At 46.6% G+C, this 24786-nt stretch overlaps 1 protein-coding gene across 4 annotated transcripts in view; it reads right to left on the bottom strand.

The window, feature by feature from the left end:
• The window catches only part of ABCF1 (ATP binding cassette subfamily F member 1), a 1170658-nt gene that overhangs the window by 64016 nt on the left and 1081856 nt on the right, over positions 1 to 24786 (bottom strand). The gene's annotated exons all lie outside the window — the stretch shown is intronic.

Raw genomic sequence — 24786 nt, 5'->3', positions numbered from 1 at the left:
GAGGTTACAGTGCTTTTATGTTGCAGCTACCCTCTCATCCAAACCACACCTTTCCTTTATCTAACCACCTCCCCAACACCCAGCTCTGGTAAATAATTGGTTACAAAGCTTCCAGTAAGTTTGTCCTCTCTCTTGACAAATTTTATGGGATCAATGTGATTATTGCGACGGACGAAAATGCAGACTTTTTTTTAAACACCTTTACACCACATATATATGCAGGGGGAGAGCCCTCTATATCCCCCATATTATTATATTCTATAGCCCCCCACATATACATGCAGTGTAAGGGGGTCCAAAAAAGAAAGGTCGGCATTTTCGGCCATCGTAATTGTGAGGGCGACATTTTGGTACGATTCCATTTTATGCGTCAGTGTTTGACATATATATACACACGGCTTGTGTGAACAATTTCATCAATACATGTATAAAGTTACAGTGCCAGTTACAGTTGAGTGCCTAAAGAAATTATTTCTCTTCAGGCACTCAAATTAAGTTCAACTTTGGCTCAAGAAGAAGAGATAGTTCTCTCGAAACACGTCAGCCGTTTAATTTAAACTTTATACATGTATTGGTGAAATTGTTCACACAAGCCGTTTATTTTGGACTTTGTATCTGCATTGTAAAGAAAAACATTTTTTGCACATTAAATAACTGTTTTTAATCAAATGAATAACCAGTGCGTTGTGGATATTTGCAATTGATGAGGGTTATAATTATTTTTGAATAATAAGTATGTTTAACCGTCTTATGACGGGATAGAAACAGTGTGCCGGGGACGGGAGGGTTCCCATTTTTGATCTAATCCTCTTCTCTACATTTGCAATGAAAGCCAGAGTGGCTCCAGTAGCTCTTGTGGAGTGGGCCCTTGGAGTAAAAGGCAGTGTTTTATCTGATAGGGAATAGCACAGTTGGATACATCTGATACATTCTTAGAAATGCTCTCACCTTCTCTGCCTGGCGCTATTGAGACAAAGAATTGATCTGTTTTCCTTGGCGGTCTGGTCTTGTCTACATAGTAGAAGACCGCTCTCCTCACATCTAGTGTGTGGAGTTTTACCTCAGCTGAGCTGTTGGGTTCTTGGAAGAAAGCTGGTAGCTCAATTGACTGGTTTACATCAAATTTGGAGATGAATTTAGGTGAGAACCTAGGGTGAGTATGTAAAACCAGCTTGTCTGTGTACAACATAGAAGGGATCCTGCACTGACAGAGCTTGAAGTTCACTGACCCTTCTTATGGAAGTGATAGCCACTAAGAAAGCAGTTTTATCAGTCAGGTGTTTGAGACTAGACTTGTGCATAGGCTCGAAAGGGGGTCCCATGAGCTTAGCGAGTACCACATTGAGGTCCCACCCTGGCGGTGGGTTAGAAATTGGAGGGTGGAGTCTCTTTACTCCTTCCATAAATGCTTTGATGCCTGGTACTTTCCACCATGAGACCTTATTGTGAGAGGTTGTGTAGGCTGACAAAGCCGCCAGGTGGACCTTTAGGGAGTTAAATACTAACCCTGCATCTAGAAAATTGAGCATATAAGTTAGAATGTGGGATGGAGTAAATTCTAAGAGGTTGATTTGTTTAGTTTGGCACTAAATTATGAATCTTCTCCATTTGTCAAAGTAACGGTGCCTAGTGTTTGGTTTTCTTGATTATTTTATTTTTTATTGAATTTAGCTGAAATTAATCAACTTTTTCAATGATTACAAAATAACAATTCATCAATCAATTTACAGAAAATAGAATAGAAACATTTATCAATTCACAAGGGCATTAATTCAGAAACAATCATTAAAATAAACAATTAAGATTAATTTACACAAAATATTAAAACTCAGAAGCAGAAGCAATTAATACCAATGAAACTGAGTTGTTACAGCTACATATTAAAACTCAGTATAATTCACAAATCCAAGTCTTCCAAGGAAATAAAAAGGAGAGAAAAATAATAAAATAAGCCAAGAATATTGATCGTGGGTCAAAAGAATGATATTTCACATAAAATTTCTTTTGGTATTTCTCGACCTAGTGCAGGTTGCTGTAACACTACAGTTGTCATTCCTATCAACATTCATGATTTAAATATCACAGTTTAAAAGCATTTATTCAATTTTTAGTGCATTCATGAAGTTAACTGTTGCTATTCTAATGCTCATGCTATTAGTAGCTGCTATTACGACCCATCTATTTTCAGGTTTCCTTTGTGCGAAATATGCCAGGTGTTTAATAAAGTGGATTTGTCTTAAATCCATGAGTTCTGGACAATCTGTATTACATGCTCCAATGTTTCTATAACGGAAGGGTTTTTGCAATAGTGAAACCACTTGGTTTCAGGATCAATCAGTTTTCTTGGGGCTTGAACTTCACGGGTGGGCCATAAATTGAAACAGAGACGTAATATTGCATTTCTGACAGCAGGGGAAAGTGCTTTACAAAGATAGGGTGCTATTTCTCTGTATCGCTTTGGGCCAGATAGGGTGCTATTTCTCTGCATCGCTTTGGGCCAAACACAGAGGTATTAAAGTCTTTGTATTTTAAAACAAATAGTGTCAATCCAGTCCATCATATAAAGTTTTTTTCTTTGCTCGTTCGGGGTTGAACACAAGAGTGTTAATGGAGATGTCAGCATTTATCATTATTGACATGATATTTTTGGACCATTGCTTAGGGAACTCATGAGCCGATGATAGCAAATAACTTGACACTGTAGCTAGCGTGGAATCATTCAGAGTAGACAATGACAATGCATTACTTACCGTAAAAGCATTTCTGATGATTGTATCTGCTTAGATTCACATGCTGTGCATAGGTCCGACATCCAGTGGTCACTGCGGAGTATTGCATTTTGTTTTTCGTAGTCGAAAAGGGACGGCGACAAGGCGTGTCTGAAATACTATCCCTATAGTGACGTGCGTTGTACCCACAATCCCTCACGTGTCGAGGTCCCTCTGTTTGTATTTTTCTGCCCTGAGGGAGCCTTCTAGAAGTGAGTGAGTACAGAAAAGAGAGATATAGAAAAGGAAGTCTATGTTCCTTCCATCCGAGCGGGGAGGAAGGGTGGGCGCATGTGAATCTAAGCAGATACAACCATCAGAAATGCTTTTACGGTAAGTAATGCATTGTCTTCTGATGCTTGTTAATCTGCTTAGAATCACATGCTGTGCATAGACTAGCGAGCAGTACCCGGAGTTGGCGGTGGGTTATGAGAAGGAACAGTAGAGAAAAGATGTCTTAATACTGCCTGACCCACCTGGGAGTCAGATCTCGAGTGTGCATCTAGACAGTAGTGTTTTGTAAAGGTGTGCACAGAACTCCAGGTAGCCGCTTTGCAGATGGACTCTAGGGGAACATTTGCAATGAATGCTATGGATGCCCCCGTGCCTCGAGTAGAGTGTGCTCTAGGCTTAAAGGGCAGTTCTCTCTTAGCAAGAGTATAGCAGAGAGTGATGCATTGAACAATCCATCTAGAAATAGTGGACTTTGAAACTGCATCCCCTTCTCTTCCTGCTGCCACCGAGACGAATAACTGATTAGTCTTCCTCAGTGGTCTGGTTCTTTCCATGTAGAACATGACCGATCTGCGCACATCTAGTGTGTGCAGAGTTTTTTCTCCCAAGTTGGAAGGATTTTGAAAGAACGTTGGCAGTTCTATAGATTGGTTTACGTGGAATTTTGATATGAACTTCGGAGCAAACCTTGGGTGTGTGCGTAGAACCACCTTATCTCTGTGAACTGTAACAAAGGGGTCTAGAACAGAAAGAGCCTGTAGTTCACTTACCCTCCTGATGGAGGTGAAAGCTATTAAAAAAGCAGTCTTAAGAGTGAGGTCTTTAAGAGATGCTTTGTGCATGGGTTCGAAAGGTGAGCCCATGAGTCTGGTAAGTACCACGTTAAGGTCCCATCCGGGAGCTGGGTCAGCTATCGGGGGGTGTATTCTCTTTATTCCCTCCATGAAGGCCTTTATAACAGGGATCTTCCACCACGACACCTTGAGTTGGGAAGTGGTGTATGCAGAAAGTGCCGCTAGATGGACTTTAATGGAATTGAACACTAGACCTGAATCCAATAAGTGGGTCGGGTATAGAACAATATGTGTGGGAGAGCAATCAATTGGGTTGATGCCTTTCCCTCTGCACCAGATGACAAATCTCATCCACTTGCTAGAGTAGCAGTGGCGAGTGTTAGGTTTTCTGGCTTCCCTGAGAATGTCCAAACATCTCTGCGGGAGCAGTAGATGTCCGAATTATATGATCTCAGGAGCCAAGCTGCTAAATTCATGTTCTGGGGGCATGGATGCAGAGTCCTGCCCTTGTCTTGTGACAGCATGTTGTACGGGCAGATGAGTTTCACTGGGGGAGATAGAGACATCTCCATCAAGTGAGCGAACCATGGCTGTCGGGCCCACATTGGGGCCACCAGTATCATGGTTACTTGTTCCTGGTGCATCTTGTGCACCACCTTGTTGAGAAGGGGAGTCGGGGGAAAAGCGTAAACAAATTTCCCTGACCATTGCATCGACAGACCGTTCCCCTTGGATTGGTTCTGAGGGTACCTGGAGGCGTAATTTAGGCATTGTGAGTTCTCCAGGGTTGCGAATAGGTCTATTTTTGGCAATCCCCATTGTGTGAAGACGTCGAAGACAATGTCTTCGTGCAGTCGCTATTCGTACTCTTCGGGCAGGGGGAAATCTCTGCTGAGTTTGTCTACCAGCAGATTGAGTTCCCCTGGTACATGTTCTGACAGTAGGAACATGTTTTGTTTGAGAGCCCACTTCCATATATTCTGGGCCAGTTTGGACAGCCCTGGAGAGTGGGTGTCCCCCTGCTTGTTGATGTAGTACATGGCTGTGGTGCTGTCTGTAAGGACCAACACAGTTTTGCCTTGTAGGTGTTCCTGGAAGGCTTTTAGCGCCTTGAACACAGCTAGTAGCTCCAGTAGATTTATGTGTTTGGATGCTACGTTCGGAGTCCACACTCCGTGAGCAGTCTGATGGGATAGGTGAGCCCCCCATCCTGTTAGGGATGCGTCTGTGGTTAGAGTGGCTTCCGCCGCGGGTGTGGCAAAGGGTTTCCCTTTTTCCAGGTTTTCCTTTGTCCACCATCGTAGCGAGAGAACCAAGGCCTGCGAGACCACCACTGGATCGTCCCATAATCCGCTGGCCTGACACCACTGGCTGTTGAGCCACTTACATAGGGCGCAGGCGCGCGTGAGGTACCAAATAAATACACGACGCCATCATGCCTAGCAAGCGCATTGCTTTGCGTACCGTCACCTCTCGACCGGTCACATATTGAGGGATGTGAAACAGCATGTTTTGGACCCTCTCGTTGGAGAGGAAGACGAGGCCGTCCTTTGTTTGAATTAGAGCCCCTAGGAATTGTTTGACTTGACTGGGGTCTAAGCTGGACTTCTTTTCGTTGATGGAGAAGCCCAACTGGAATAAAAGGTCTACCGTCTTTTGGGTATTGGAGAAGCATGTTTCGTAAGAATCCCCTGTTATGAGCCAGTCGTCGAGGTAAGGGTAAACTGGGATGGACAACCTGCGCAGGTGGGCCGCTGCCACTGCCAGCACCTTTGTGAATACCCTTGGTGCTGATGCTATGCCGAAGGGTAGCACTCTGAACTGGTAGCGTTTGCCCTCTATCATGAACCTGAGGTATCTTCTGTGCGCTGGCAACATTAAAATATGAAAGTATGCATCCTTCATGTCCAATGTTGTCATGTAATCTCCCTGTGATAGCAGTGGGATCACTTCCTGTAAGGTCACCATACGAAACTTCTGGGGTTTGATAAACTTGTTCGCTGGGCGCAGATCTAATACAGGGCGCATGGTTAGATCCTTTTTGGGTACAAGGAAGTACACTGGATAAATACCTTCCGTTACCTGAGATAGAGGCACGACCTCTATGGCTCCTTTTTCCAGCAGCTGTTGTACTTCTTGGAGAAGGATAGCAAGGTGTTCCGGTGTCATGCGTCGTCCCCTCGGGGGTCTGTATGTTGGGGAACTGTTGAATTCGATGCAGTATCCGTGGGCTACGGTGGAAAGTACCCAGCGGTCTGACGTTATTCCCTCCCATGCTGGAAGAAAGGATGTTATCCGGCCCCCGACCAGTGTTGCATGGGAGGGGACGCGAATCTACGCGTCACTTGGTGTTGTTGGGGGCTTGGGAGCCTCTGGGGGTGGACCCCCGACCTCTCCCTTTGCCCCTGCGCTGGCCTCTTTGGCTGTACTGCCCACTATTGGCCTGGTAACTGGTGGCAGGGTACTGTTGCTGCTGACTCTGCTGTTGGCGTTGGCCACGAAAAAAACGTTTGTTGCCATAGCCGCGTCTGGTAGTGGGCTTAGAGATCTGGTCAAGAGTTTTGATAGTATCAAACTCTTTTTTAGCCATTTCCAGAGCCTCATCCACCGCTTTCCCGAAGAGGTTTGAGTCTTCAACAGGTTTATTTATTAAAGACGCCTATGTCTCCAGTTTGAACCCTGAGTTGCGCAGACATACATGGCGTTTTAGGAGTATTCCCTGAACCAGGGAACGTCCCGCTGTCTCAGCAGCATCCAGAGAGTTCTTTACAATACTCTGGTTGACCTGGGTTCCTTCGCCAATAGTAGATAGCAGGCGTGTACGTAGTGGTTCCGGCGCTTCTTCGGCGTCCTTGCGCAGTTTGGCCCACTGCGCGTCCGCGTAGCTAGCTAGCAAAGAATTGTTGTTCGCAATTCTTGCCGAAAAGGCTGCCGAGGATGTGACTCTTTTAGCAAGGGCATATAACCTCTTGCCCTCCTTGTCAGGTGGTGCCTCACTGGTGGACAGCGGCACCCCTGCCCTCTTCCTTGTATTCGTTACTACAAGGGAATCCGGAATGGAATGTCCCCTGATGTACAGCGGGTCTGAGGGTGAAGGAGTGAAAAGTTTTTCAATCCTTTGATTAACTCCTCTGATTAGTGCGGGTGTGGATAGCGAAGGGATGATTCTTCTCTTCACTGAAGCGAGGAGGGGAATGGTCTGGCTGACTGGGGGTTTCTCCTTAATTACTCTTTCCACAAAGTCTATTTCCGGAGAGATCTCCCCCGTGTCCAGTTCGAAATGTGCTGCTGCTCTGCGCAACAGGGCATTGAATGTGGGCTGATCGTCAATGGGAGACGTGTTTCTAACAGGTGAATTGTCAGGAGGATTTAGGTTCAGGACATCAGTGTCGAATATACTGATGGGGTTTTGCCAGGGATGAGAAGGTCCTTCTTCTGGATTTTCTCCGAAGCCTTCTCCTACAATGTCTGGGCTGTCTTCCAGACCTTCCTCTTGGTTCTGTCCCTCTTCATTGTCCACAAAATCATCCTCCTCTTCTAAGTATTCCTCACCCGTGAGGTCATACACATTATGGAAGTCTAAGGCTGTGTCCTGCCTCGGGTATTTGGCCCTGGGGTCCTCCTGAGGTCCTTCTCTTGTTCTCTTGGGAGTGGGAGGGTTCTGGGTGTTCATAAACCTCTCCATTCTCTCCATGCAGAGATGGAGCCTTTCCATGGTTTCATGGGGTACCCCTGAGCGGTCTAGCGGGGGAAAATTAGTGTCATTTAGCTGAAAACGGCTCGACCTCTCCCAGAACGTCGAGGAAAGTGTCCCGTCGCCCTCCGAAAAGCCTTCCGGAGTGCTGGGGGTCCCCCCTGACTGAAGGGGGTAGTCCCTGTCTGTCTTCGGGCTTTTTCGTGTCTTTCGACCTCTGCGTAGCACTCGACGTGTCCTTCGGCGTACGCTTCTGGGCGTCGGCTGCCACGATCCTCGACAAGCTCTTTGCGACCCGTTTGTCAGCGGAGGGCTGGGGTTTCGACGTTATGGGTGTCGATCGTTCTACGGCGGCGTGCGCTCTCTGCTGGTGCGCGCCGGACGATGGTTTGGGGGCGGCGCCCTTATTTGCCGAAAGCCCAGTCGCTGGTCGCGGCTGCGAGAGGGGCTTCGAACCTGAACGGTCCGAGGAGGTCGCCGGTGTAACCTGCGTCTCCTTGGGCGCTGATGCTTTCTTCGTCTTCGACGAAGAAGAGCTATGGGTTGTGTGTTTATGTGTTGTCTCGTGTGCGTCAGTGTCGCCGGGGTGTTCATCCCCATAAGCAGGGCGTGAGCCGAGCCCGTCGGGGCCGGGGACAGACGACAAAGAGCGCGAGCGCTCTTTAGAGGGGTGTACGACTTCCGTAGCGGAGGTCGTGTTATCACGTTCCTCGTCACTGTCGGTGGTCGCAGCGGCGGGTGAAGACCCGGCCTTCGACATAGCGTAGGCCGCCCACCTCTTGACCCTACGGTCTTTTAGAGCCTTTGGCTTTAGAAGCCGACAAGCCGAGCAACCCTCCTCTTTGTGATCGAGGGGCAAGCAGCGGTTACACCGTGAATGCTTGTCCTTCCAAGTAAACTTGCCCTTACAAAGTGGGCAAAACCTAAAGGGTGTCCTCTCCATAGCCGAGGCAATAAACCGTGATAACTACCCCAAAGGAAAGGAAGGGGAAAAGGAAAGGCATTCTCAGAAAAAGAATCAGATGTCCCACGACCCCACTCTCCCTACTGTATTTGGCCTGCGAGGCCAGGCCACGTGTTCGGCAACGCCGAAGGATCTCCTCCGCTCGTCCCCTCCGTCGAAGATCTTGCTCGGCGGAGACAGCTTCACAACTGCGTCGAGGGAGGGATCGATATATTAAATCTTTAAACAGGAAAAAACGACCAAAGGTCGAGGAGATGGAATCTGCAATGTCTCTCGAGGAGCTCCACGTAAAGGCGACCAGTAGCTGGGCGGAAAAAAACAATCTGAGGGACATCGACGCGTGAGGGATTGTGGGTACAACACACGTCACTATAGGGATAGTATTTCAGACACGCCTTGTCGACGTCCCTTTTCGACTACGAAAAACAAAATGCAATAGTCCGCAGTGACCACTGGATGTCGGACCTATGCACAGCATGTGATTCTAAGCAGATTAACAAGCATCAGAAACACATTTCCGAAATAAGCTACACAAGCGCCAGTCGTACATGGCGGTTAAAGATGTTAACCCTAGTTCATATCGGATCAAAGCCCCTGGGGGAATGCACTGAGGGAGATGAAGAATGGCACGCCAGAACTTTGTTTCCAATAGATTAAAAAAAAACAATTGGATGACTTTATACATCTCTTGACCATACATTATGGTTGCTACTACATTTTTTGTCCAAAATATTATCGCTGACTTAATAGAAAATGTACCATATTTCAACACAATTAGTCTTGTTTGACGCATGGCAGCAGTTCATTTCTGTTATATTTTACACAATTGAGAGTGGAGCGATGGCAAACCATCAAATATGAGGCCTAGATATACATATTTTGGAACCACCTCTAAGATCGTATTTTTAATTTTCCACTCCAATTTATGTCGGCGAGAGCCTCTAGGTGCATACAAGACAATTTGTTTTTTTAAAACTATTTACAACCAACTCATTGGCACTAAAATAAGTGCAGAGAGCAGTCAATAGATTTTGTAAACCAATCAGCATTTTAGAAACCAAAACAAGGTCATCTGTGTACCAAAGAGCTTTCACTTCTACACTGCTCAATTTTGGAGCATCAGCAAGGACCTTATCAAAGATCCATCTAACATCGTTGATGAAAAAATTGAACAGTGCCGAGGCAAGAAAGCATCCCTGTTTTAATCCTCGTTCAGTTGATACTGCAGTTGATAACAGACCCTCTGAGTTCAATCTTCTAAACACAGCCGTATGTGAATGAAGAGCAAAACTCGATTCGTTTGTCCATGAGTTTAGGTCTTGAAACTGAATCAAAAGCGGAATGCAAGTCCACGAAAGCAAAATAAATTGGTTGTTTCGTGGCTTGGGCTCACGGTTTGATAGCATTTAAAGTCATCAGATTGACAGCAGTCCCTAAACCAGCTCCAAAACCGGTCTGTGTTGGATCACGCTGGTGAACCTTAGCCGTCCATATATTGAACTCCCTCAGGACCAAGCGAGAAAATATTTTCCCAGGGGCGTTCAACAATGCAATCGGGCGATAACATTTAGGGTCCTTACGATCACCTTTTTTGTATATAGGTACTATAAGTGATGTACGCCAGGACTTAGGTATCACTTTAGATAACAAGATATGTTGGAAGGTGTTATTTAGATTAGTCGCCCACTCTTGTGGGTTTTGCTTAAACATATGGTTCGTAAGGCCATCAGGACCAGCTACTCTTTATGAGTAAGATTTTGTTATAAAATCTTTGACAATATCTTCTGAGCAGGCTAAGTACCAGCACGAAGAAGATCTATTGATGTAGTCAAAATCACTCATCATCATCATCAGCATAGAGTTTGGTGAAATGCATGAGCCATTGTGCTTCCCGTGACCCCATTGAGTTGGAAATCAACTTAGGTGTTGGAATTACATTTGTTTAATAATTGCCACACCTGTGCAGAATATTTCTTATAGCAGGCTGACAAAATGTTCACCGTCAATTTGAAAAAGATGGGCTTTTCTAGATCAAATCCAATTACGGTAAGAACATTTGGCCGCTTTAATGGCTTTGTTCTGGTCAATCATGGGCAATTTACATATTTTTCGTATCTCGGTTTTATAGGCTGTTTTCCACTCTTGTAATGCAAGATCAAAGCCATGAATGTGAGTGCTAGACGGTCTGCTATTGGATGGTAAAATATTCCTAAATGTATCTAGCACATCCACATATGAATCAACACCATTCATCCTTTGATTATTCAAGATGGAAATGTTCCATGATGTTAACTTGTGTATTGACCATCTGAATCGATTTTTACCATTATTAATTACCAGCATTTGTTCGGACCACTTCTGAGATGTTATGCTAGCTTGATCTGAGATGGTCCAATATAAGGAAAGCAAATGATGATCACTTCTAGTTTGCTTAACAATTACAAATTTGTTAGTATTCACAAAAATGCTGTTGCTCAAAAAAATATAGTTGATTGTGGATCTCGAGTCCCCTCTCTCCCACGTATGCTTTGGAGGAATATCACCCTTAATGGCTCCATTGGCCATCTTTAGATTTAGGTCTTTAACAACCAAGCTCCATTTCAGACTTGCACTGCTAGCTCCCTTATTATTTGGCTGAATACACGCAAAGTTCAAATCACCCACCACCAGAATACCAGAGATCTTATCATGCTTAGCAATTGTTTCAAAAATAAAGGACAAGGCACCATCGGTAATTCCAGCTGGATTACGGTAAAGATTGATTAGAGCATAAATTTGCAATCCATGAGTGATTTTGACCAATTGCATAAACCTGTTTGGAGGCAACCAGGCAGAAATTTGAAAACCCCTGAGGTTACTGCAGGTAATAATATGAGATCATGATCGTCCCATACGGGGGATTGTAACATCCAGGTTTCTTGTAGTGCCATGATATCAAAACAATTCAACTGGTCAATTAAAGTCCATTTAAGATGTGAAAAACCTCACGTATTCCAACTTGACAGCGCAATTTCCTCTTTTATCGCTAGTTAGTGGTTACGGTTGGCTTTGTGGGGATAGCACTTGCTGCATGCTGTTCTCTCCACTACAAAATGGGCATACACAATCAGGTACCGATAGTAGAACTGCATTCACCACCCTTCGGTCAGCCTCATTAGGATTTTGACGGGCCAGATCCAGGGCTAACAAAAACCCCATGTTGAGATCCATTTTCACCTTCCATAATGTATTACGTACCAACCCCGATTTGATACACAGCCGTACAATTGATACATTTCTATCACATAGAAATTCAATTTGGTCAAAATCACTCGAGGAGAGATCTTCTAACGCCTGGATTTCTCCAAAGATGTTTAGAACACTTGAGCGACACAGATCATATTTCACAAATGGGCCATCACGACACTTCAAAATCAAGGTGTGGAAGGAGTTAAATCTGTGCATATTGGGATTTTTCTGGTTGCTAGTGTGAGGTTTGGGGTTTGAATTGCGATCCTCATTAGTCAATGAAATGTTTTTATGGGTTGAATCACGATTGCTACTATGATTCACTGGAGCTGGACATATTTTTAAGCATACCATAGCGGTTTCTCTACATAGGTTGTCTGCTTGTGGCATTAGTGAGTAACCTTTCTGTATTGGCATTGATTTATCATTCACCGGATTGGCCTCTGGGAGCACCTCCGTTATCCTAGATAAGAATCCACAGCAGATTTCAATGTAGACATACGATCCTCAAAGCCCAAATCGTAAGCGGGTACAAAGGCATGATGTTTGTCTAAGCCTAGTGTAGCTGCCTGAGTCGGAATAGATGGAATGACCTCCGCAGGGATTACGCTCTGCGGTGGAGGCACCTTGAACGAGTTGTTATCAAGCAATTCTACAAGCTCGTTCAATGGTGCATACCCAGAAGGGAGAACCTGCGCCTGTCCTACTGAAGGGGGGTTTGGCTGAGGCAAGGTTGTAGCCTCTTTGGCTACAGGAGGCATATGGGTCATAACATTGGCCTGTGTAGACTCAACTGTAGTACTGCCAATCAGAGTTATGGCAGCTAGGGGAAGATTTGGTTCATGTAAGTCTTTTGTACTGATTTTGTTAGCCTTCCCCACAGCTGACAATTTGTTTGTCAATGCTTTGGCTTTTTTTGAGATCAATGTTTTCTTGCCTTTTTTTGGATCTGCTGAGTGACCTCTTCACAAAGATTAATTTTCAGGTGATCATTATGTACACTTCTTTCAGGCGAGTCAACACTGACCCAGGAATCATTTTTTTTTTCATCAATCGTGTACTCCACACATTCCACAGGTCGAATGATCCTCGGAAACATGGGTAGGACCGACCTTAAGGGCTCTGAAGGCATAGGGCCAGAGATGTAATTAGTCTCTAATGCACAAAGTCTCTGCACAATGTTCTTAATAGTATCCGTATTGGAGGGTTCATGCGAGATGCATTTTATCCATTCACCAATCTGATCTCTCTTTACTGATTGGTGAGGGATCTTGCGGTCCATAGCATCAAAAAGTTTATAAAGGCTTGCTATAGTTGTGGTAACTGCCCTAGAGTAATCTCTAGGAGCGCAGGGTTAGCAACTGCATGACCAGGTTTCCCAGAGGACAGACAACGCCGTGGCGTTGGCTGTATATAGGACTCATCCACGGCATGTCTTGTTGAGTCCATAGAACCCGGAACTTTCCAGATCTTTAATGCTTGCATGCAATGGAATATCAATCATAGGGGCCTCTCTTACACTTACATCAACAATTTCGACCACCTCTTCGCACAAAACACCCACCGAAGATCCTATCACGCTTCGATCCCCAACTTCCAAAACACAATCAACATTAGCCGTTGCTTCGGCGCCAGTCAAAGTTTCTCTTGGACCACAGAAAACGTTCTCTTTCGTTTTATGATTTTGTTGGAGGGTCTGAGGAATAGTCAAAATAGTTTGGTCAGATATAACGACACAGGGATTCAGCACATTATGGTCAGTATTTTGAGTAGTTGTGGTCTCAGAAATTGTATTGGCCAATTGAGGAGAGAAAGCCTCAGTTTGCATAACTACTTGTTTTAAGGCTGGTGTTTCACTTATTTTTTCGTAAAAATTGTGAATGTCTCGATTGAAACGAAGGGGTTTTGTTGACCGGAGTGAGAGTAATGCTTTTTTGGGAAGTGCGAGTGGCACGCTTGCTTTGATCACTAAATTTTGGCACCTAACCATTGATTGGAGTTACACAATGAACCACTAAGAGGGGTTACACAGGAGTTATTTTCACATGAACCTTGGTCCGGCACACCGGGCATGCCAGATTTTAGGGTGTACATGACTCGTGACATTAGCTAGACCAAGCTTAAAGCCTTATCACAGGCACACAAACAGACTCCTTAAAATATGAGTCGTGCAAAACTCTGCACGGTAGAAAAGCAAAGAGAGAAGGACAGCAAGTCAATCAATATCATGGAACTCGTGCATCAACAGCATATAACATCACGATGACAGAGTTACTTCAAGTGAACTCACATTTGATCAAACCTGAACTTGCCCGCCGGTGTAGCAGTTGATTCCTAACCAGCCTCTTTCTCTTCAGAAAGGGGAAGCAAGCCCTGCCCGGTCACTGCGTCTAAGCGGCCAAGCGGGACTTCTACGGGACTTGCTTCGATGCGCGCATGCGATGCGCGCGGGCAGCTTTTTATATAGGAGGGGCACGTAATACGTGCAGCAAAGCCTAAATAAAGCAAAAACACCACATGTTAAGGCTGTAATAGAAGATGGAAGTACTTAAGTCCTTATGTCTTTGTCAGGATATTATCCAATCACCTTTTGGGCAATGTAGCGCACTTTGAAAAAGTGTCCAAAACGCTCCAATCCACAATGAGGCAGAGACCACGAGCCAAGCGGGACTTCTACGGGACTTGCTTCGATGCAATTCTTTCAAGATATCCATGCATCTCTGTGGCAGGTTGAGATGTCCGAACTCTATGACCTCAGGAGCCATGCTGCCAAGTTCATTGAGTGCGGCTGCACTGTTAGTCCCTCGTGCTGGGTGAGTAGGTTGTACTGGCACGGGAGTTTGATGGGATTGCACATCGCCAGTTTGCGCAGATGTGGATACCAAGGTTGTCTTGCCCACATAGGAGCAACTAGGTTAAGCGGCATCGGTTCCTTGTAGATCTTGTTCACCACCTTCCTCATGAGAGGGGTTGGTGGAAAAGCGTAAGCAAATATCCATGACCAGTTCATCCATAGGGCGTTCCCCTTGGAGCCTGGCTGGGGGAACCTGGACGCGTCTGGGTATTGACTCTTTTCGCTTGTGGCAAATAGGTCTATTGTGGGGAAACCACACAGAGAAGAGGTGTTCTATGACGTCTTCGTGTAGTCGCTATTTGTGTTCCTCTGGAAGGGTTCTCCGCTCAAAGAGTCTGCTAGCGAGTTGAGTTCCCCTGGAAGATGTTGGGCTGACAGGTAAATCTTCCGTTTGAGTGCCCATTTCCAAATTTGTTGGGCAAGTCTGGACAGATTTTGAGAACGAGTGCCCCCCTGTTTATGTAAAACATTGCAGTTGTGCTGTCTGTAAGGACTTGCACTGACTGGTTCGATAAGAGGGGTTCGAATGCCCGAAGCGCTCTGAATACTGCTAGAAGTGCCATCAGATTGATGTGGTTCTGAGCAACCTTGCGAGACCAGAGACCCTGAGCAGTGTGGTGAAGGTAGTGAGCTCCCCACCCTGTTAAGGAGGCGTCTGTTGTGACGACGGCCTGAACCTCTGGGTCGTAGAAGGGTTTCCCTTTCATTAGATTCCCGCTCATCCACCAGCGAAGATTCTGTACTAGTGTTGGCGAAACGACCACTAGATCGTCCCACTGACCACTTGCCTGAGACCACTGTATCGCCAACCACTCCTGCATGGGTCGCAGACACAGACGCGCGTGGGGAACCAGGTAAATGCAACACGCCATCATGCCTAACAAATGCATTGCTTTGCGCACCCTTATTTGGTGACCGGCTTGATATTGAGGAATTTGCAGCAACACATTTCGAATTCTTTCCTCTGACGGAAAGGTCAAACCCTCGAGTATTTAGGACAGCTCCGAGGAACTGTTTTGAAGTGCTTGGCACCAGGCTTCACTTTTTATGGTTGATGGAGAAATCCAATTGAATGAGGAGGTTGATGGCTCTTTGGATGTTTTGGCTGCAAATAAGGGGTGATTCTCCTGTAATGAGCCAGTCGTCCAGGTAAGGGTACACTGGGATTGCCTCCCTGCGCAGGTGTGCTCCCACCACCGCCAGTACCTTGGTGAATACCCTTGGAGCCGAGGCTATTCCAAAGGGCAGCACCTTGAATTGGTAGTGCTGGTTCGCCATCTTGAAACGCAAGAATCTTCTGTGCGCTGGGAACATTAAAATATGAAAATAGGCATCTTTCATATCCAGTGCTGCCTTGTAATCCCCCCATTTTAGTAGGGGGATTACATCTTGTAGCGTAGTCATGCAGAATTTTTGTGGCTTGACATATGTTTTTGCAGGGCGCAAATCTAATACTGGGTGCATAGTGAGATCTTTCTTTGGCACAAGGAAGGAGGTTGAATAAATACCCCTGTTTACCTGGTTGTCCGAGACGACCTCTATGGCGTCCTTTAACAGCAGAGTGGCAATCTCCTCGAGGAGGAACCGCTGGTGTTCCTGAGAGTTTACGTTTTGCTGTGGAGCGTGGTCGGGGCGCTTGAGTAATTCAATGCAGTAGCCGCTGGATACTGTGGACAGCACCCATTTGTCCGAGGTGTTTCTCTCCCATGCGTGGGTGAAGTTGGTAATGCGCCCTCCTACTAGTGAAGCATGGGAGGGGACCTGTATTTGTATTTTGTTTATTTGTATAGCCCGCTAGGCCCGAGGGCAACCAGGCGCATATCTTAGAGGCACAGGGTACAATACTGGCATAGATACAGTTACAGATTAAATTCCCAGGAGCATAACTTAGGTTGCGAGGTACACATTAGGCATAAGAGCATAAAAGCAGGTGCAGGCAGAGTTAACTATTCATGCAAACAATACCAGTAGTTCAAGGGTAGTGAAACACGTGGCTAGGCTGGTAGTGGGTGAGAAGTAGAGGATAGCCAGAGCTTGGCTTTGTGTTTGAAGAGCGTGGCGGACGGGATAGTTCTGATGGACAGTGGCACGGAGTTCCAAAGTTTGGAAGCGAGGACTGGGAAGCTAACGACTCCAGCAGTCTGTAAGTTGTATTTAGGAATGGTGAGCGATTGTGCTTGGGCAGATCTTAGAGTCCGTGCAGGAATGTACTGAGAAAAGCGGGAAGTTAAGTAGATAGGGGCCTGATGGTTGACACATTTGTGGGTGAGAGTCAGTGATTTGCGCGATATTCTTTGGGCTACCGAGAGCCAATGTAAGCGCTTCCTAGTGTCGGATATGTGCGCTGACCTAGGAATATTGAGGGCAGCTCTGATAGCATTGTTTTGGGAGATCTGCAATTTGTTAAGGTTACGTTGGTTGGTGCCTTGATAAAGTGCGTTACAATAGTTGAGTTTTGACATCACCAGCGTTCTGGCAAGAGTGATGCAGTTCTGGGTAGAGAGGAATGGGCGACAGGCTGTAATCAACTTACAAGTGTAAGCCGAGGCTGCGGCGACTGCATTAGTTTGTCGATTTAGGGATAGGGTGGCATCAAGGTAGATACCTAAAGTTTTGGTCTCTTTAGCCACTTTGATGGAGTTACCATCAATGTTGAAGGTGCTGAAGGATGGGTCCAGTTTGCTAAGTTTTTGTTGGGTGCCAAGGATGAGGAGCTCTGTCTTGTCGTCATTAAGACAGAGCTCGTGGTGAGCCATCCAAGCTTGTACAACTTGGTATAAGTCGTTCAGAGCTTTGGCATCTGCAATGTAGTCACCAGTGATGGGGATGAGTATCTGGGTGTCGTCCGCATAGTTGGTATAGGTGACACCCAGATAGTCAAGCACATCAAACAATAGTTTGGTGAAAACATTGTAGAGCGTAGGTGATACGCACGACCCTTGAGGGACTCCGCATGGGACCGGCGATGGGGTCGCAGATGCAGTGGGTGAGAATACTCTCATTAGTCTATTGTCCAGGAAGGATATGATCCAGTTAGTGGCGTTTTCTGAAAAATGGGCAGCCGATTTCAGGTGTTGGCATAGGATCTGGTGATTGACCAGATAGAAGGCTGCAGAGAGGTCCAAGATTAGTAGTAGGGCTAGTTTGCCATTATCTTTTAAGTCCTATTTTTTGAGTTTTCAGATCTAATAGAGCTGTTTCTGTCCCGTGCCTAGGTCTGAAACCAGATTGTCTTGTGCCAAGTAAGTTGTTAGTCTCCAGATACTTCTGTATCTGGAGGTAGGCCGCTCTATCTAAGATTTTTAGGTGGAACAGGACCGTGGTGATCGGTCTGAAGTTGGTCGGTATAGATGGATCAAGTGTGGGTTTCTTCAGCAGTGGGATGACCCATGCGTCCTTCAGATTGTTGGGAACAGTTCCGGATTGAAATGAAGAGTTGATGAATGTGGTAATGAAGGGAGCAAGGTCGTGTGCGGATTCCTTGATAGGTGCCGGACAGGAGTCCCCTTGGCAGTTGGAAGGTTTGAGATTACTGATTATTTTTTCAACCTCCGGGATAGTAAGAGGATGAAAGCTGAATGGAGGCTGGGAGAAAGTGGTGGACGTTTGAGGTGCAAGTGGTTTGGAGAGGAGAGAGTTTTGTTTGGCATTGATTTTGACTTGTAGGGTGGTTATTTTAGAGAGGAGAGCATTTTGGATACTATTGCACCAGGTGCTATCTTTGTTTCAGGTATCTGGTATAGGTGAAGGGGATTCTAATTCTTTGAGAATTTTGAATAGCTCCTTCGTATTGGATTCAGCTTGCGAGATACGCAGGTTGTAAGTTTCTTTTTTGCCTGTATAGTCGCTTCCTTGTAATTGAGGGATGTGATGAAGAGGTTATCTTTGTTAGAGGCACAAGGGAGACTTTTCCAGAGTGATTCCGCCTTACGTTTTTCTTTGCGCAGGGCTCTGAGGTGTGGAGTGAACCACGAGTTCAGGTGAGCTCGTTGTTTAGCTTTCCTGAGTTTAAGTGGGGCTATGGTGTCAATAGCTTTAAGCAGAGTTTGGACCTGAAGCGCAACGTCACTGTTTGGAAGGTGGCAAACCACTTCTAGCAGGGATGCCTCTTCCCTGCCCTCGATCCCGGAGCTGCCCTCCCGGGTAAGTCCTGGGAAGATTGTGATTGGCTATTCCGTCATGATGAGCTTTGATTCTGGCTATAGCTAGACCCTCTTTGGGAATTTTGACCTCTAAAGCGGCCAACATTACCGCTTCCCCTCTGTCCAAAGGGTTTGTTAGTGAGTTGACCAAGTGATCTTAAAGTGTCATACTCATCTTTTGCAGTTTTGAGTGCATCTTCGACAGCTTTGCCGAATAATACGTTAGGCTCGACTGGCATGTCTATTAGAGTTGCCTGAGCCTCAGGCTTAAATCCCGATTGTCTCAGCCATGCATGCCTTTTCATGATCGTACCTCAGATATTATTCTACCGGCATTATCAGCCGCGTCGAAGTTTGTTTTAAGGAAGCAGCCATACACTGCCCTCCCCTCGCCTGCCACTTGTGCTAACTGGGTGTTTAAAGGTTCTGGTGCAGAGGAGAGTAAGGCAGAAACTTCCTCCAACTTGTGGCAATTATAGCTTGCCAAGATGGTGGCACTGCTGGCTATCCTAGCCCGATAAGCCACAGGGGAGGCGACTTTCCTACTAGGGCCATACATCCTCTTGGTTTCTTTATCTGGTGGAGCCTCCGAGGAAGCAAGTGGAGTGTCTGCTCTTTGTCTCGTGGTGGTGACAACTAGGGAATCTGGTTTGAATTGTCCCCTGATATATAAAGGGTCAGAGGGAGCAGCACTAAACAACCTTGACACACGGAATAACTGCACTTGTGAGGTTAGGGGTTTGTAGAGATGGCTGAATGCTGCACTGAATAGATTTTAGTAGCGGGATGGACTGAGTTACTGCCCTCTTGTCCCCCAGGATTTGCTCTGCAAAATCTTTGTCCTGAACTTCCCGAGTATCGATTTGGAAGTGTTCAGCAGCCTTTGCAAACACCTCATAAAGGAAGGGTTGGTTATCGACTGGGGAATCATTCACAGGAGGGTCCTTATGAATTGGCGAGTCTAAGGTGTAAGCGTCAGCCTCATCTTCAGCCGCCTGTTCCTGATCATGCCCGTAATAAGGGTCTGCATCCTGGCCCTCATAACATTGAGGGTCAGGGTCTTCATGGTATGAAGCAGGGCCATAAGGTTCCACAACAAAGGCGTCTATGAAAGCGGACTCAGTTCGAGACCTCTTAGGAGGGGGTTGAGGAGAGACAGGAGTGGCTTTGGAACCAGACGGAGCTGAGGTGGGAGGGGTGCTCAAATAACTTTGAAAATAGTGTGGGTCCTTTTCATAAAAGTTGGCCATAAAAGTCATCCTTTGCATTACACCGTCTATATCTGCAGAGCTCCATTCTTTGGAGCTTGGTATAGTAACATCTTGAGGGGTTAGGCCCATATCCACATCTGTGGGAGGTGTAACCTTGGTTTTAGGCACAGGCTGCAGTTCTTTGGATCTTTTTGAAGTCTTGTTATCCCCATGCTTCTCTTTAGGAGTGTGGGGATCTTAAGAGGATTTTTTATGGTGTTTACCCCCTCCCCCATGGCCAGAAGTGGTATTTCCTGATTTTTTTGGGGCCTTTCGCCTGGGCCGATGCAGCGCGTTGACTTTCGGAGGCGGGATCCGACACGGAGCTGCGTCTAGTCTCTGAAGTGGGTTGGGACACAGCATCGTCAGACTACATGGTCTCGACAGTAGTTTGATGGGCGACACCTTTTCCGTCCGAGGACGATTGGGCCCTGTCATGAGGCGATCGGGAACACCCAGAGGACAGGGATTCGGTGGACTGCTCCCTAGGTGTTGACCGTTGCCGATCACTCCACAAACGTGTCGAGTCCTGGCAGGGGTTAATGTGCTTGGTGGTGGGTGTACGTGTTGCCCTTTTGCCACCGGATGTGGTCCCCACAACATGGCCGCTGGCCTGTCCTACGGGGTCGGGGGTCTGCGCCTGGGTAGCTGAAGCTGCCCTGTTGCCCTTGCCGTTCGATTTGGCGGCGTTGCTGCCATCACTGAAAGCACCCTCTACGTCCATGGCTTCGAGCTGCCTGGCATAGTGGGCCCAGCGCTTCGTGGAGCAGTACTTTAGGGTTTTAGGGTTGAAGAGCCTACAGGCCCAACAAAATGCCTTGATATGGCTCGAGGGAGACCCAGATCACAAGTTAAATGTTTATCTACCCAAGGGAACTTTGTCATACTTGGGGTATAATTTAAATGAAGTACTCACCATAGGGTCAAATTATGGCAGCAGAGCGAATAATATGTAGGAAAAGGGGAAAATAATCTATATATGACCTCCCCCCACCCTTCCTACTGACTGGGGCCAAGGCCAAGGGTCCGTTGCAGCAGTCTCCGATGGAAGTCTCTCTGTATCCTCACCAGCGTTGTTCTTCGGTGTCCGGTGGACAAAGGATAGGAAGAAATCCAACATAATTAACAATAGATAATGGCTTATCGCCAAAAGGAACGCTGCTATACGCGTCCGTCTAGTAGGGTGGAAAAAAACAATCTGAGGGACCTCGACGCGTGAGGGTTCACGGGTACAGTGGACATCACACTAGGGATAGTATTACTGGCACGCCCTGTCGACGTCCCTTTTCGAGTTTCGAAAACAACAACTTAAATACTCTGCAGCTTCCACTAGATGTCGGCCTATGCACAGCATGTGATCTAAGCAGATTCCACAAGCCTCAGAAATATATATATATGAACAGCTTATATTCAGACTACTTAATCTGTATATAAGGACAAAAGTGCTTTAAATTTCTCAATTTGGACCAATTTTGTCAAAAAGTGTTTCGGGGAGAACCTCTCTGAACCCTACTTCGAGGGGTTGGTTTTGCTCCTTATATTTGCTAGGACAGTGTATCATGGAGCTACATTGCTTCTCTTCTTGAAGTTGTGGGCTTGCTGAAGTTAGGTTGACATTCTGTAATAGGAGCCTCCATCTACCAGCGCCTATCCACAGTGCATGCATGTAACCCTGAACAAGGAACAAGTTACTTACCTGTAACTTGTGTTCTCAAGCATGGGTCTGGCATTGGTTGCACATGCTCATGAGTATTCCCTGTCGTCATGCCGGGAATCCTCGGTAAAAGAAAAAACAGTTTCACATTCACTTACAAACTGTATTTCTCCTCTAAACCAATCACTGTACTCTGGGTCATATTGCCCCCAGCCAATGACAGTCCTCTCCCTAAGCCCCTCCTCCGGCAGCCATCTTCAGATTTGCAGGAGCTTCCGAAAAGTCTTTTCTCGTTCTGACTGTTGACGCGTGTCCTTTTGTTTGTCTGTAGGCCTTTTCGTAGGTTCCAGTAACCCCTTCGGCCTATCTCGGGATTTAGACAAATCCTTGTGCTTGTCCTTGGGTTTCGATGAATCCTTGGACCATTGCTCGTTGGAATCCGCCAAAATGATCCTGGTGATGCTTTCGGTAATCACTTTGGAATCTGGAAGTTCTAAAGTTCGGGCCTCTGGTTGCGCGACTACTTTTGGCGGAACCGGGGCCTCTTCAGCCAAGGACGCTTTGTTACAATGCATCTCAACGGATTCCTTAATATTGGGGGGAGCGCCCTTCGATTTAGAGGGCCCAGTCGCAAGGCGCTTCTGCTGTTGAGGGGAGGGCTGAGTTATCGGTGTGCCCGTTGGCACTATGGACAGTTTAGACTGTTTCATCGAAGACGTCCCTTGGGTTGTGTGCTTAGTGTGTAACACGTGTGCGTCTTTGTTGCTGGGGTGTACATTCCCCAGAGCAGAACCCGAGGACAGACGATGCGAAGCGAGAGTGCATCGCCGAGAGGTCAATTCGCCTCCGAATGGGAGGCTTGTTCGTCACTCAGCCTCTCGTCACAATCGGCGGTTGTGACAGCGGGAGAGCTAGACTCGGCCTGCGACATCCCGTAGGCCGCCCGCCGCTTAACACGGCGCTCCGTCAAAGTTTTCAGGCGCAGGCGCTTGCAAGCCGCACAAACAGTCCATCGTGAGGGGCAAACACGGATTACATTTACTGTGTTTATCCTTCCAAGGGAATTTGGCCTTACAAGAAGGACAAAACCTACATGGAGTCCTCTCCATAGTTTTTTTTCAATCTTTCTTTATTAATTTCATATACAACCAAAACATAACTTCACAACCCCTCATCCCCTAATCCCCGCTCTTCCCAACTTCCTCCCTCCCAACAAACCCATCCGTCGCAAAGCCTGGTTCCAAATATACATAGTAGGTCCAAAGAGTAACAATACAGTCAATTGGCCAACAGTCCATTGCTTCCCTTAAATCCATGAGCCCGAGGGTCGTGAGGTCCATCTCCAGTAGGTCCCAATCGCCTAGCCGACCTCATGTTCTAATGGGTAGACCCAGTGCCTATTTCCACTAGGTACTGCCGAAATGGAGGCCAGTAATCAAAAGGGCAGCTTGTAGCCGGCCTGGTTGTAGCATATCTAGTTTCCCTCAGTTCACACGTTTTCATGCACTCAAGCCAGGCAGTCAAAGTCGGGGGATTTCTTTTGCCCCATTTTCTGGCCACCAGGTGCCTAGCCACTCCCGATGCCATGCTTAACAATTTCTGTTCCGTACGGGACCCCCCCTCGATCAAAGCCAACAGCCACACCTCTAATGTGTATACCCTCGGTGTTAATAGCATTGCACTCATTGCCTCTTCAATCTTGCTCCAGAACAGTCTAATGTGTGGGCAGCTCCAGACCACATGTAAAAAATCAGCAGGCTCCCCTCAACATCTCCTACACCTCGGGGATCTATCGGTATATATTCTACTCAACTTCAATGGGCAGTAGTAGACTTGATGTAAAAATTTTAAACGGGTCAGTCTGAATCTGGCATTCAGCGATATTTTCCGAGTTTGACTACATATACGCTTCCATTGTGCATCAGTCAAATCATATCCCATGGAAGTTGCCCAAGCCCTCCTGAAAACAGTATGTCCTACAATCGCAGCATTCCGGATCCCCTTGTAAATGGCAGAGACTAATTTACTGGATGTTGGGGGCTTAACAATAAGCTGTTGCACCAAGTTGAGAACTGGGGCCCTCAGGAATTCGGGCCACTTAGCTTTTAATATCCCTCCGAGTCTGGAATACAGAAACAGGGTCACTGCATTGTGCTCACCCCTTTCCCGCAATTCCTCCCATTGAATAAACCGCCCGTCCTGTATCACGTCCCCCAACACTTGCACCCTGAGCCTACGAAATTGCTCCTCAAACACTCTTTCATGTGTAAGTGGTATGCCTATAGTTTTATAAATTGGCAAGTCTGGATGAAGGCAGGGCGTGACACCTAATAGGCGACACACACGCTCCCATGCTCTGCAAGTCACATTTACTGGCTGAACCTCGACCCTTGGTGCAGCGTCTCTATTCCCCCATAGCATTCCTAGCAAGTTGTTAGGGTAGGAAACCGCTTTCGCCGCCATGTCGTGTGGTTGAGCCGAACTCGGAGATCCCCAACCCACTACATACTGCAACTGCGCCGCCAGATAATACTAATGCATGTCCGGGACCTCCAGACCACCCTGATCATAGGCCAACGCCAAAGTGTTGTATGCAATACGTGCTTGCTTACCAGCCCATACCAACCTAGACATCATCGTCCTGGTATGGGTCCAAAAAGAGGCAGGGGGCCAAATGGGAACATTGTTGAAAACAGAGTAATTTGGGAAGAACGACCATCTTACCCAAAGCTAAACGTGCTGCCTGAGAAATGGGGAGGAGGATCCACGACTCTACTTTCTGCTCTAACCCCTCGAGTATTTTGATATCATTATCCCTGTACAGTGATTTAACTTCCGTGGAGACCATAACACCAAGATATTGTATCCCAACTGGGCACCAACGAAAACCCCCACCTATATCGCCCTGCAGTACCCCCGGAGTCAGAGGGAGAATCTCAGATTTGTTCCAATTAATGTTTAGGCCCGACAGTTCCCCAAACCACATCACCTCCTGCATTAATGGAGCCAGATTCTGCTTGGGATGTTTGACATATAAAAGGATGTCGTCCGCATAAAGCGATATTATCGCTCGATGTGCATTCATGCAGATGCCATGATGGGAGTGCAGCTCCCGAACATGGCAAGCCAGAGGCTCCATAGCCAAGGCGAATAAGAGTGGGGAAAAAGGGCACTCCTGTCTCATGCCACGAGTAGGATAAAAGA

This window comes from Ambystoma mexicanum, chromosome 13 (assembly GCF_040938575.1).
Source record: "Ambystoma mexicanum isolate Mex_15411 chromosome 13, UKY_AmexF1_1, whole genome shotgun sequence".
Taxonomy (NCBI): domain Eukaryota; kingdom Metazoa; phylum Chordata; class Amphibia; order Caudata; family Ambystomatidae; genus Ambystoma; species Ambystoma mexicanum.
The sequence above is the reverse complement of the archived record's forward strand: the minus strand, read 5'-3'. Positions and strand labels throughout refer to the sequence as shown.